Raw genomic sequence first — 13,693 nt, forward strand, 5'->3', positions numbered from 1 at the left:
GTGGTGGTAAATCACAGGGAAGCCCTCCCAGCTCACTTACCGAGACATTAGCATGTTTATGACTTTATGGGCCTTGAGACAGCCTCGCCAACCTCAGCCTTCACATCTGCTGCGTCGCGCGCACACACACACACACACACACACACACACACACACACACACACACACACACACACACACACACACACACACACACACACACACACACACACACACACACACACACACACACACACACACACAACAAACACACTTATACACTTCAGCACAGACACACACACACACACACACACACATCTGCACACACACACAAACACACACATATAAACAGAATGCGCATGCATCCATGCACCCACCTGCATGCACATACACCCACAAATACACACCTTCACACACACTTGTGCATATGCACAAATTCACGCTAATGATTTCAGCCACACACAAACGGTGGAGCCATCCAGCTCAAGCCAATTCAGAAAAACCCAGATTTATTTATATCTATTTATTTTAGCCATGCTGCTACTTCATGCCTAAGATCACTTGTTATCAAGGTCATCTTTTGCCTGTTGCCTGGGTTCCATTAGTTAGTGGCCCTTTCTTCTTAATCGTGTTAGCGCTTTTACCCGTTTGCCCATCGCGGCAGTTCATCACGGCGGTGTGCTGGGTTTTATGAAGGCTGTGGTCATATCTTCAGTCCCTAAAGCCAGCAGTCACAGTTCAGGCCCAGCTGCTCGCTCTGCTTCACAGCAGCAGACAGGTCTCCAGTCTGTGGACACAGAATCTCCACAGCCGCAAATGAAATTAGCCCTGAATCTGTTTAGCTCCAGCATCTAGCCACAGAAGCCTCTCCCGGTAGCTAGCTCTTCCCTGCCCGATCGAGAGTGTTTGCTGTTATGTTGTAGATTGCATCTGAAGTCTGCGACATTGCCACGCTACTGGTCAACACGTGGCAATTCCGGGTTGGCTAACTGCGTGATATTATCACTCCACTTCGTCATGTTTGTTTTGATTACCACATCCTCTTCTGGCACATTCACACTCAAGATTAGACGTTATGCACATAATTACATTGAGATGTAGCCACTGTGTGTGTGTGTGTGTGTGTGTGCGTGTGCGTGCGTGTGTGCGTGTTTTTTGGAGTGTGTGAGATAAGACTGTGTCTTGTTTCTCAATTCTTGGTTTGCTCTCATGCACTTTCATAACCCGGTTGAGCCTAAACAAGGCTAAACAAACAAAAAGGAAGAAACTCGTCGAATCATCACTTCATCACTTCCTTGTTACCTCCCACCGCCATGGTTACGGCAGTGAGGTGTCCCACATTAGCCGCCGCAAACACTACCCCCCCCCCCCCCCCCCCCCCCCCTTATTGCTTATGTTGTTGTTGATGATGTTTGATGCTTCAAAGCTCACCAATTGAATGACAAGCCCTGGGAAATAGTGGACTTTTATTGTGTGAGGAAGTACATATCCTCCCTTTTTGAGGACCTGGGTCGGGGCTGTTTGAATTTGTTCAGAGTTGTGATGTTGTTGTTGCTATTCAGTTGTGAGACTGCAATCCCTGAAGAATTCATGGACGAGGCAGTAATGGGCATGTTTAACGTTTGAGAGCTTTTTTTGGGGGGGGAGGGGGGTTCCACCTTAAAGTAATCAGAAATAAGTGAATACAGAGCCAAAGCTAGTGATGACCTGGTCCCTGCTAACATATGAACCTCCTCAGGGTTTGTTGATATTGTTGTTGTATTGTCCAGGTTAATAGCTTCGTCCAGCATGTCCCTGAAGGCGTACTAGACCCTTGGCCATATCAGAGGAGCCCTCGGGGGAGGGGGGATGTAATATTCTCCTAAATCCGCACTCGGCTCTTAAGGGGTTCTGGGTAATTACCTTTGCACCCGCTACCCTGCTACCCCGCTTTTGCCAGCCGTGGCCTGTGTCTCTCGCTCGTCTCCGAGACGGAGAGAAGTACTTGAGGAGCTTGAGGGTGAAGCAGTGCATTGTGGGGGACTCTTCATTCTCCCAGCAGAGAAGGTGATGTTTGGAGCACGACTATTACGCACATCGTAATAATCCTTGTTGTTGTGCTTCTTTGTGTTTGGATCGATAATTATTTTTCTTTCTTTTCTCTTCCTCACGAAGAAGAAAGAAAATCCATTTTGAACCTTGATGATCGAGTATTGTATATACGTTTCCTTGGTAACCTTGATGCTCTGAATACCCCCCCCCCCCCCCCCCCACCCCCGCCCCTTCCAATAACACGCCAGGTCTGCTCCGCATCCCATCCCGGTGGACATCTGCAGATTATATTTAGTAGTCTCTCTATCTACCTGTCTATCTGTCTATCTGTCTCTCTGTCTGTTTCAAACTTTATCTATAATGCTCTTGCTCTCTGTCTTTGTCTCTCTCTCTCTCTCTCTCTCTCTCACTCTCTCACTCTCTCACTCTCTCACTCTCTCACACTCACACACACACAAACTCTCTGGCTTTTTCCCCCTCCTCTCTCTCCCTCTCACTCTCTGGCGTGGTCTTTCTCTCCCTCGTCACGCGGTCTATTTGTGGTCTAACCTTCTCCATCGGTGGAAGGCTGTGGTCTTTGGCCTGGTGCTAAAATGGTTTGTTGTTCTGTCGCTCCGTACTTCTCTTTCCGAGAAACATCAGCACGAGCACCTTTTGAAAAGGAAAAAAAAAAACACATGGCTCATAACAAGAAGCGGTAAACATGTCAGAGCAATCCAGCTTGTACCAGCTTGTGTCTAACTCTGTACGTTTTCCATACAATAAGTCACAGAAGCCTAAACATCCTTTTCAATCAAACAAGTTCAACCCCAACATGGGATCACAGTGCTTATATTTCTATCAATGTACATATTTATTTTGAATAAACAAGATGACTTAAATACTCAAATATTTGTTATCTTTTACATCTAAGAAAAAGTAGAAACCACATTTCTTTGATAATGCATATCCAGTCCTTCTGGTCTCCTCCATTTGTTGCACCATGATCTCTCCCTTTTATTTCTATTTGCACTCTGATCTCGGTGGAGACAGTTCTCTGGCCCGTTTCCCAACCCTCTGTGTGTCTTGCGCAGGCTCTGGCCAAGAAAAATAACAAATGGATGGGAGGAGGAGGACTCGGAGAGCTGGAGGGGGAGGTGAGGGTGTGCCAGTTCCTCTGGCCAGCTATGGAAGAAGCCCGGGCCGTCTTACACCCCTGCATCTGCAACAGGCACTTCCTCCCTTCCTCACCTCCTCTCTCTCTGGCTCTCTTCCTCTTCCTCTTCCTCTCTGGGTCTCGGGGTCCTTGGCTCTGGTGTCATTTGCTACCGATGGCTGATCCCCCCACGGCTAAAGAGAACAATTAGACCGTATCCGTGGTCTATGGGAGTAAGCCGTTAGCGATAGTGGCGGCGGCTAATCTCAGGCCTGTCTTGGGCCACTCCCAGTCACAGCGCTACCGTCGTGCTAGGGCGTGCTCCGGGGAACGCCGCCGCCGCCAGCCGGCGCGGCGACAGAGGCGCGGAGGATAGAGGGGAGAGAGGAGGGGAGGCAGAGAGGGAGAGAGAAAGAGGAAGACGGAGAGGGGGAGAGAGCGAGCAATAGCGAGGCGGTGGCAGAACGAGGGTGGGGAGCGAGGGAGAATGCTGGGGGAGGAGGGTCCCTGACGAAGGCAGTTGTTTGGGTGAGGACAGAGGAGAGGGAGCGGGGCGGTGTCAACTATCACATTATTGTTATTAGGGGAGACCACCTACTGGGATCAGAGCCCCCACTTATCCTCCATTATGGAAGACATTTTTCTTTACAAGGGCTTTCTGTTTTTTGTTTTTTTTCCCGGTGGTTGTTTGGTCGCTGTTGCCATGGCGTTCTTTCATTCCTTCGCCGTACAAGTTGATGCATGGACGGCCAGGATAGACTTGATGGACAGCTGGGGAAAAAGCGGGTATTTGGAATCGGGAACGGGGGGGGGGGAGAGAAGGAGAGAAAAAAGATCAACAGATAGAGAGTTAGAACATGTGGGGTGAGAGACATAGAGAAGGAGAGAGAGAGAGAGAGAGAGAGAGAGAGAGAGAGAGAGAGAGAGAGAGAGGAGAGAGAGAGAGAGAGAGAGAGAGAGAGAGAGAGAGAGAGAGAGAGAGAGAGAAGAGAGAGAGAGAGAGAGAGAGAGAGAGAGAGAGAGAGAGAGAAATATATATATGTGTGGGGTGAGAGACAAGGAGAACGACCATAACAACAACAAACAAAGAGAGAGAGTGAGCGGTAAAACGAGGGGAAGCGTGTTATTCTGCGCTCCGGGGCGGCGAGTAGGCGTCATGGCGGGGCTGTCCGATGACATCACATCTTGTCAGGGCGCGACCGCCAGAACAATGGAGGACGGCTCTGAGCCCCCCAGCCTCTCCTAAGCCCCGCCTACCCCACGCCGGACCCCTCGAACCCCTGACCCCGTATGGGGGTGATCTCATAGTCTCAACGAGGAAGACGCAGAGGAACAAGGCCTCTGGATCTCCTCTGTGTTGCCGGTGCTGGTGTGTCCGCCTCAGGGGGGGGTCATCGCCATGGATCGGGGTCCAGCCCAGGGGCCGTTGCTAGGATTTGAGGACCCTTGCGGCTTAGCCCGCACCTCCAAGGGAGTTCTGGGGGGGGGGGGGGGGGGGGGGCGGGGGATCTGTCCCAGGACATTCATTTTGATAAACAAGCTCTGTTTGATGCTGTTTTTATTCACTCTGGCACCTTGTTTACAGTCGCTAATTATGAATTGTGATGTGATGAATATTAGCGGTTGTTGGGGATTCGTTTAGTATTGTGGAGTAGAAGGAGGAAACTTCAAGACTGCTCTCATTAAACATTTAGTGTCATGCTGCGTAGTGTTCCAGACTAGAGAGTAAAGTGTTTAACTAGAGTTAAATGTATTTAAGTTTACTTTAGATTATTGAGATGTTTCATTTTCTTTAAACACATACACACACACAAACACACACACACACACACACACACACACACACACACACACACACACACACACACACACACACACACACACACACACACACACACACACACACACACACACACACACACACAACCACACACACACGCAAAACATTTTCTTTTATGCATTTCCTTCATGCAGTGAAATACAAGGACAAGCACTGTTATGTGTGTTCTCTCTCTCTCTCTCTCTCTCTCTTTCTCTTTCTCTTTCTCTTTCTCTCTCTTTAATCTTTCTCTCTCTCTTGCTCACACAAAACATGCGTGCCGAGTATTGAAGTAGATCCACTGCTGGAACAGGACCCAAAACATACTTGCGATATCATATTCTTTTCAAAGGGAGGTCATGCATGATGGAACGACACGATGAATAGATCACTGGTCTATATGTTCGATTATTACTTCTCAACAATATACTCACTCTCAATAAATATCACATCTTCAAAGCAAACCTTGTGACATTGCCACTGAAGAATAACTGTTGGATATGTTCCTGGTGTTGGCTCAACACGTTGTAAGAATAGAATGATCAAGCAAAAATGCTACAAGAATCTGCATCATTGTTGTAGAACAACATTGGTTTGCCTCACGTGCGCGGTGAGAAAACACGGCGAGAAAACAATGAATAAGTATGAGCCCCCTCCATTAGAATAAGAATAAACAACTCCCCTTGCACGCCCCTGTGGAGAGGCATCTATAAGGCCTGGATCTCTGCTCCCGCTCCCACCTCCTCCCTGCTTCCATAGAATAAACACAGCAGCATGGAGCACTGTACTTGTGAAGACCTTCGCCACGGGGGTTAGATTAGGCTGTTTATACAGCGCACAACGGCAGACCCAGAGTCTGTCTGATTAATGAGTGTGTGTGGGTGTTTGTGTGGGTGGGTGTGTGTGTGTGGGTGGGTGTGCGCAAGTGTGTGTGTGTGCGCGCACATGTGTGTGTGTGTGTGTGTGTGTGTAAGACATGTACGGAGCTATACTTACATGCACACACACAGTCACAGGTGACGGAATGAGATCCACACGCTCCCTGTTCCATTGGACGGATGGGTCTGTGAGTGTGATGAGTTTAACAACTGTGGCCCTATTTGCAACCAGGAATTCTTCCAGTGTGTATATGTGAGCGATGGGGGACACTTAGGTTGAACATAAATAGACTGGGACTCAGACTTGGACTTACGAATCGTCTTTAAATAAGTCTTTAAATGACGGCCGACTCCATTCAGACGATGCAATAACTAGTTTTGGACGTTTAATTTGACATTTGTTTAATATTTCCACTGTGGAAATCGTAAAACTGCTAGATTAGATTTTAATGACAGCTTTTTACCTCCGCTACCCTGTATTCATTCATACCTCGGCTTGAATGACCGCTCGCCTGGGCAGGAAACCAAACAAAGTGAAATGAACGAAGTTATTAATGTCGTACCTAAATAGAACGCCATTATTTCTACTTCACAGTTTATCCAAGCCATCGTTGGTTCATTATTTTTACACCAACGATAAATTACAAAGCATATTCACAACTGGATATGTCTAACTATCTTAATCTTCACAGGGTAAAAATAATAAAAGCCCATGCCACAAGATACCACAAGATACCACAAGATTTTGGCCCAAGATATTGGCCCAAGCTTTACTTGAATATTTACAATGTCTAGAAAATACATTCATTTTGAGAAACTAATATTATTAAGAGAGTCCTACTCTAGAGGTTGACTTACATTTACATTTTAGAGGAATTAAAACACATGCATCTTTGTTCTCGCCACACATTTTGTGTTGCCACTTCATTGTGCAACAGATATAGTAAATATCCTAACAGAAGCATCCTAATGTATTGCTAAATACCATCTGGAATTTCTTGAATGAGCTGTTTTGAGATACCTGACTTGGATGATGACTCTAGTCTTATAAACATGGTCACATGACACATAACCTACATGCATACATAAAGTCGTAGCATGGTGCTAGTTTCCCAGCAAAGTTTCCCCTTGTGTTTCCTCGTACCCAAAAACCACAACAGATCCGGAGTAAGATGTCACTCTGTTGTAGCCATGGTGACAGTGCCGTAGACATCACTGGTGGGAGACGGTTCCGATGTTATTTTGGGATGTATGCTGGGGTTTTACGCTACTCTGCCGTCTCTGGGGACCTGTTCTTCTTATCATCTCTCACTCTCCTTCTTTTTCTTTTCCACTCACCACTTCCTGTGAACGCTTCTGACTCTCCTGCATAAAATGCTAATTTACGCGGACGTTTCATCCTGCGTCTCGCGCTCGGCAGGATTCGTGCTAAAACACGCCCGCCTCTGTTAAGATCCCGCCTGTGGGACCGCGGGGGACCTCCGCCTCACCCTTTAAATTAGCGAGGAAGAGAACAGGAAGAGACTTCCTACTGTAGACAAAGCTTAGGGCCTCCTCCGCTCGTGGTTTCCTGTGAACCGAGCCCTGCCTCGACGCGGGCAGGGCTGAGGCTCCCGAGTTGTGTGTTCTCTCCTGGAGGCCGGCGGAGCGGTGGCGGCTGCCTCCCTCCGCTGACCTCCCTGTGCTGGGCGGGGGGCTCGGACCCGGCTGTGTCCATAAGGAGCTGCTGTTGGCGGGGGCCGCTGCCAAGACGGGACCCACGCAGCTCACCGTGGCCCCCCGAGGTAGCCTGGCAGGGCCTCAGGAGCCATGAAAAGCGAGTGTGTGTGTGTGTGTGTGTGTGTGTGTGTGTGTGTGTGTGTGTGTGTGTGTGTGTGTGTGTGTGTGTGTGTGTGTGTGTGTGTGTGTGTGTGTGTGTGTGTGTGTGTGTGTGTGTGTGTGTGTGTGTGTGCGCCTGTGTGCCTGTGTCTGTGTGTTAACTAACAAATACAACTCTGTGCATGTCTGTCTATCACTTTCAGCTTGCTTGTCAATTATCCTGCAAATCTGAACATGCGATGTAAAATTTCAAACAATGCAAAAGTTTTTTTTACAATTTATTGAACAATTTGTATGAAACGATTTAGCAATTTAAACAATGACTGTCGAGGTAATATTAGGATGCAACTTTGCGTTTCTAGCTCTATCTATCAAATTCTGGCTGTGTGTGTGTGTGTGTGTGTGTGTGTGTGTGTGTGTGTGTGTGTGTGTGTGTGTGTGTGTGTGTGTGTGTGTGTGTGTGTGTGTGTGTGTGTGTGTGTGTGTGTGTGTGTGTGTGTGTGTGTGTGTGTGTGTGTGTTTATGTGTCAGACAAGATGCAGGGTACCCTGTGGTGGGCGGGGGGGTTTGTGATCCTTTTATGAGAGTGATTGTTTGAATGGAAGCTCGTAGTGGTATGAGTGTGCCTGTGTGTGTGTGTGTGTGTGCACGTGCGTTTGTGTGGGGGGGAGTTTAAACATGCGTGATGCAAAATTTCCCTGTGGTGCTAAATAACTGACCACAATGAGAGAACCTGTGCAACGTCTCTCTCTCTCTCTCTCTCTCTCTCTCTCTCTCTCTCTCTCTCTCTCTCTCTCTCTCTCTCTCTCTTCTCCCTTATTCTCCACCATCTCTGTTGATGTGTTTGCTGTGAGCCTGTGTGTGCATGCATGCATGAGTGCCTGCCGTGTGCGTGTCTCTGTGTGTGTCCTACATGCGGGTATGTATGTACGTGTTTCATAGTTGTGTGTGTGTGTACAGCCATGTGCACCATCAGAACATTTGAAAGCAGCAGTTGCATTGACACGAGGTTAGGCTGGCAGCAGGGAGGCCGGCCTTCCCCTGCTCTCTGAGGTGAACACTCGTCTCCGAGCAGACATTAACTAAAGACCGGCTGGTTCCTCCACCTCCTCCACCTCCATCCATAATGCATCTCCACCTGCTGGGTGTGGGTGCTATGGAACCAGGGAGCCTCTTTTAAGATACACACACACACACACACACACACACACACACACACACACACACACACACACACACACACACACACACACACACACACACACACACACACACACACACACACACTCGTCGCCCCACACTCTGAGGTCTACTATTAGCCTTGCTGCAGGTTGAGTTTTCTCTGTGTGAGAGCCTTTCAAAACTCGTACTCAACTAAAGCTAACCTAACCACGCTGTCTGGGGTGGGAGTTAAAGATTGACTGTGTATGGGTCCTTTACTGCGTTATCATGTAGTATTCAATGCTGAATTATGGTAATTTTTTATCAGGGCAATTTTTAGGAAAGATTTAGTTTTTTGCTTTTGACTAAATTGTATTACAGCGCTCCAAATATTGAATCATCCTGTGTGCTTTAAGTCTTTGACCTCTCCACCTCAAAATGACCCCCTCAGCCCTGCCGGGCGGCGCTATCTTCACCCGTTTCCTGTTTCCTGTTTGAGCGTGCCGCTGAAAGAATTAATAACGCATCAATGATTCATGGGCTGGTTGGAAGTCCCTGCGAGTACATCGTGTCATAAGATAATGGACGGCGACCCCACTGTTGGTACATAACATCTTAACACCGGATTCACGCCGCTGCGATGCTTGTTCGCTGTCCGCCGGCCAAGAGAGACCAGGGGTTTCATAAGAGGTGCATTCATCGCAATGCGTAATCCTAGACCGTGTGCGTTGGCGTTTGTGTGTTGCTACTCTGCCGTTCCTCCAGAGCCAAGTGTCTGGGGTTTGGCAGCGATGGAGACGATGCTGTAACGGGCCCGTGGTGATGCAGACTCTGTTAGTGTAGAGAGGGAGGGGGGAGGGAGGGAGGGAGAGGGGGAGATCGAGGAAGTGAGGTGTGGACAAGAGGATTTGAGCCTAATAAATGAAGGCTAAGAGGAGTAGACATTAGTCATGTTGCAGGACTCTGGCCGTAACTGTTCGATGTCTTGCTGCTGCTGCTGTTCACGGCTTCTAACGCACACATTCCTCGGACCTTTCACCTTGACCGTGTCTTTAACATTTCATCATAACCTTGACCTTCACCTCAACCTTGTACCTTAACCTCTGACCCTTCCTCTTAGCCATAGCTTTCCTCAAAACATCCAACCTTGACTTTTTAAGCTCAACCTTAATTCTTCCTCTTAACCTTTCACCTTAACCTTAACCTCCTAACCCGACAACTTTGAGCTTACGCTCACACACAAAAAGCGCTCTCTGTGAGACGGGCCCTAAGTGCCTCATTTGTAGCTGTCTGTTATAGTTTATTGGGCCAATCAGCAGGAAGAGAAGGCAGTATATCCAGGAACCAACCGAGCGCGCTTAGAAAGACATTCTTCCCTTCCTCTCAAAACAATCTGCACCTTGTATCCTGGCATGCAGGGATCTCTGGACCTCTGCCACTAAGCCCTCTCCCTCCTCTCTCCCTCCTCTCTCCACTTACTCCGTTTTTACAGTCTTATCTAATCTAGCTAGTGTATTTATTAAATGTCCTTCTCAGGCAGCTTAAGTGGCGGCCGGCTGGGCCGCGGTGTAGTTTTACGGGGCCCTGCTTGTAGAACACATTTCAGTCGACTCCTCAACACGTTCGCGGGCGGAACGGTTTCTGGAAAGATCCCACCTCGCGCTCCTTTCTTTATTTTGACTGAAGCGTGTCTCTCTCCACGATTGACTGGCTTCTCCTGGTGCGTTGTCCCGGGTGTGGGATTAGCAGGGAGTCTGTCTCATCCTGCTGTAATCCCCCTCTGGTATTCACACTCCAGCCCTATGAGGGGTCGCTCACACACTGGCTAAGGCACTCGCTCAGGCGTTCACGCGCTCACACGCTCGCTGAGTCACTCTATCCATGCGTTCCGCAACACTCACTCCCTCGTTCACTCGCTTAAGCACTTGTTCACATGCATGCTCCCTCACTCACTCACTCACTCGCTCAAATTTGATTGGTTTGGTTCACTTTCACCAATTCATACTCGCTCTCACATACTCACGTCGACGGATTGGTAACCCTCATACAAGGTGATGTGTAGATTGACTGAGTTATTTATTGTTGTATGTATGTTATACTTGTTGTTGATGTGTGCGGTGGCGGTTGTTGGTGTGTTATCCCTGGTATAGACGCTGTTGAGAGATGAGGGCGGAGCTTTGTCCCTGGTGCTTTATTAAGAATGATGGCTGTTCTCTACAGGATGAGGTGTGTGTGTGTGTGTGTGTGTGTGTGTGTGTGTGTGTGTGTGTGTGTGTGTGTGTGTGTGTGTGTGTGTGTGTGTGTGTGTGTGTGTGTGTGTGTGTGTGTGTGTGTGTGTGTGCGCGCGCGCTTTGTGGCTGACAGGAAGTGCTTGCGAGGCAGGCAGGATGTAGAGGAAGTGCTTGGCTGGGCTGAGCATTGGTTGGACTGAGGGTTGCTGACACACACGCACACTCACACACACACACACACACACACACACACACAAACACACAGACACACACTCCTGACATGTTTTTAAAGCCATGATGGCATTACAGATGCTTATTAATGCTAACGAACACCACACATTTACACACATATACAAACACAATAACACACACACACACATGGACACAGAAAACTGCATAACAGACTCATATCAATTTTAGAAACCACTTACACATGCAGTGTGTAAACAAACAATACAATACAATCCCACACAAACACTTACTTAACAGTGTATACTGCATTATCTACCCCCACACACAACCACATTCACACAAATGTAAAATCGCTAATACGCACCCACTCGCATACTGTCATACACACATCGCCCGTGCACACACACGCGCACACACACACACACACACACACACACACACACACACACACACACACACACACACACACACACACACACACACACACACACACACACACACACACACACACACACACACACACACACACACACACACACACACACACACACACACACACACACGCGCGCGCGCGCTCACTTTGCTATACAGAGAGTGTAGGCTGTATTCATGTTATTTCTATACAGTCATTAAATCCCTCAGTACACCTTAGCTACCAGCAAAAACTGGAGAGTCTAGTGCACGGTGTATATTTAAGTAATGGAACGATGCAGTACATTAATAATTGAGTACTGGAATAAGGTAGAGAGAGAGCTAAATTGAGGGATTGCTAGGCAGAGTGTGATATTGGCTGTGCATGTAGGTGCTTGTCATTGTGTTTTCCGTGCAATAAAATAGGACAATGTTCAATGTTCTGGTTGGTTGTTTCATGAGAGAAGGCAAGAACCGAAGCGCTTAAAAACTCAAAGTCCCTGCGTGGACCCCCGGACATATAAATGCAAATACTTTCTGACACGAAAACAGCGGTTGGTTTCTCATTATTCCGTAGCCATTTAACGTTCAGTTTTTGATCATTTAGGTGCCCTGGTGTAACCTTGGTTTCAGGCGTTCTCAACTCGTGACAGGGCGGATGTTACAGGCTGGTTCCATAGTGGGGGGAGAGAGAGTGGGACAGTATCCGGTTCAGTTCCTCAGGCACACGGAGAGAGAGAGAGATGGACTTCTGATGGAGGGATATCCGTTTCCATTACGTCTTTCAGATATTGCTTTGTCAAAGCCTTAATAAAATAAAAACTCTTCTTGGTTCTGATCCTCCTCGCTCCGGGGACTGTCAGCTGACCCACACAGTTCATAGAGGACAGGTTACGTAGCATGAATATACCCAATAAAACTCATGACCTTCTCAGCCAATAGGTGATCTGGACCTGGACCCAGACGCTGGAGCTTTTGCATTCTGGGGGATTAGGGGGGTTGGTCCCTTGGGGTTTAGCTCTTAAAGAAACGCATGTATGCATTTATTTGTGGGTTATTGGATGTAATAATGTCTATGTTGAAATAATTTTCCTCTTTATTACTCCGTTGAATTGAGGCCGCTGTCTTTTTAATGGATTAAAACGTCCTTGGGAGAAGAGGGAGAGAGAGAGAGAGAGAGAGAGAGAGAGAGAGAGAGAGAGAGAGAGAGAGAGAGAGAGAGAGAGAGAGAGAGAGAGAGAGAGAGAGAGAGAGAGAGAGAGAGAGAGAGAGAGAGAGAGAGAGAGAGAGAGAGAGAGAGAGAGAGAGAGAGAGACGGCACTTTAGGTAAACTTTCACACAAAGGCAGCCTACACAACCTTTCTGTTCTCCTTCATATCCATCTCGGAGTGGATTCCACTTTATCTCCAGGACAAGGTCACCCCCCGCTCGCGACGAGCACAGCATATGAACGGGAGGTGAAGAGAATGAAAGAGAGTTGGAGAGAGAGAGAGAGAGAGAGAGAGAGAGAGAGAGAGAGAGAGAGAGAGAGAGAGAAAAAAAAGGGGGAGCTGTTGACCGATAGAGCAGATGAGTGAGATTGAGAAATGGCGGTACGTTACTAGGCTCTGCTGCCTTGCCAAGCGGCTGGGTCAGGGGGCGCGTAGCACCTCCTGTCTTACCTCTTGCCAGATACCTGGCTGTTTGTGTGAACATAGCAGGCATCCGAAACGAGGCCACCGCCAACAGATGAAGCTCGCAGCGTGTGTGTGTGTGTGTGTCCTGGCTCTGTTTCCGCTCTGTAGTAGAGACCAGGGCGACCGGTCGATCAATGTATTGACTCACCCTTTATGTACTAACAGACCCACTTCTCCCCCCCCCCACCCTCCCGTGGTTTCGTTTATGTTCTTTCATGGCGTCCGGTTGGGGACAAGGTCAGAGGTCGTTGTCGTGGATCCAGTTTGGTTCATCATTTAGGATGAGTGACTGTAGTCATCGAGCAGACACTTTACACTCGCAGGGACTTATTAGGCGTTAGGCATGTCATTCAGGAGCAGGG

At 48.1% G+C, this 13,693-nt stretch overlaps 1 protein-coding gene across 4 annotated transcripts in view; it reads left to right on the top strand.

The window, feature by feature from the left end:
- Positions 1–13,693, top strand: part of rxraa (retinoid X receptor, alpha a) — a 107,216-nt gene that overhangs the window by 49,697 nt on the left and 43,826 nt on the right. The gene's annotated exons all lie outside the window — the stretch shown is intronic.

This window comes from Gadus macrocephalus, chromosome 19 (genome assembly GCF_031168955.1).
Source record: "Gadus macrocephalus chromosome 19, ASM3116895v1".
Lineage (NCBI taxonomy): Eukaryota > Metazoa > Chordata > Actinopteri > Gadiformes > Gadidae > Gadus > Gadus macrocephalus.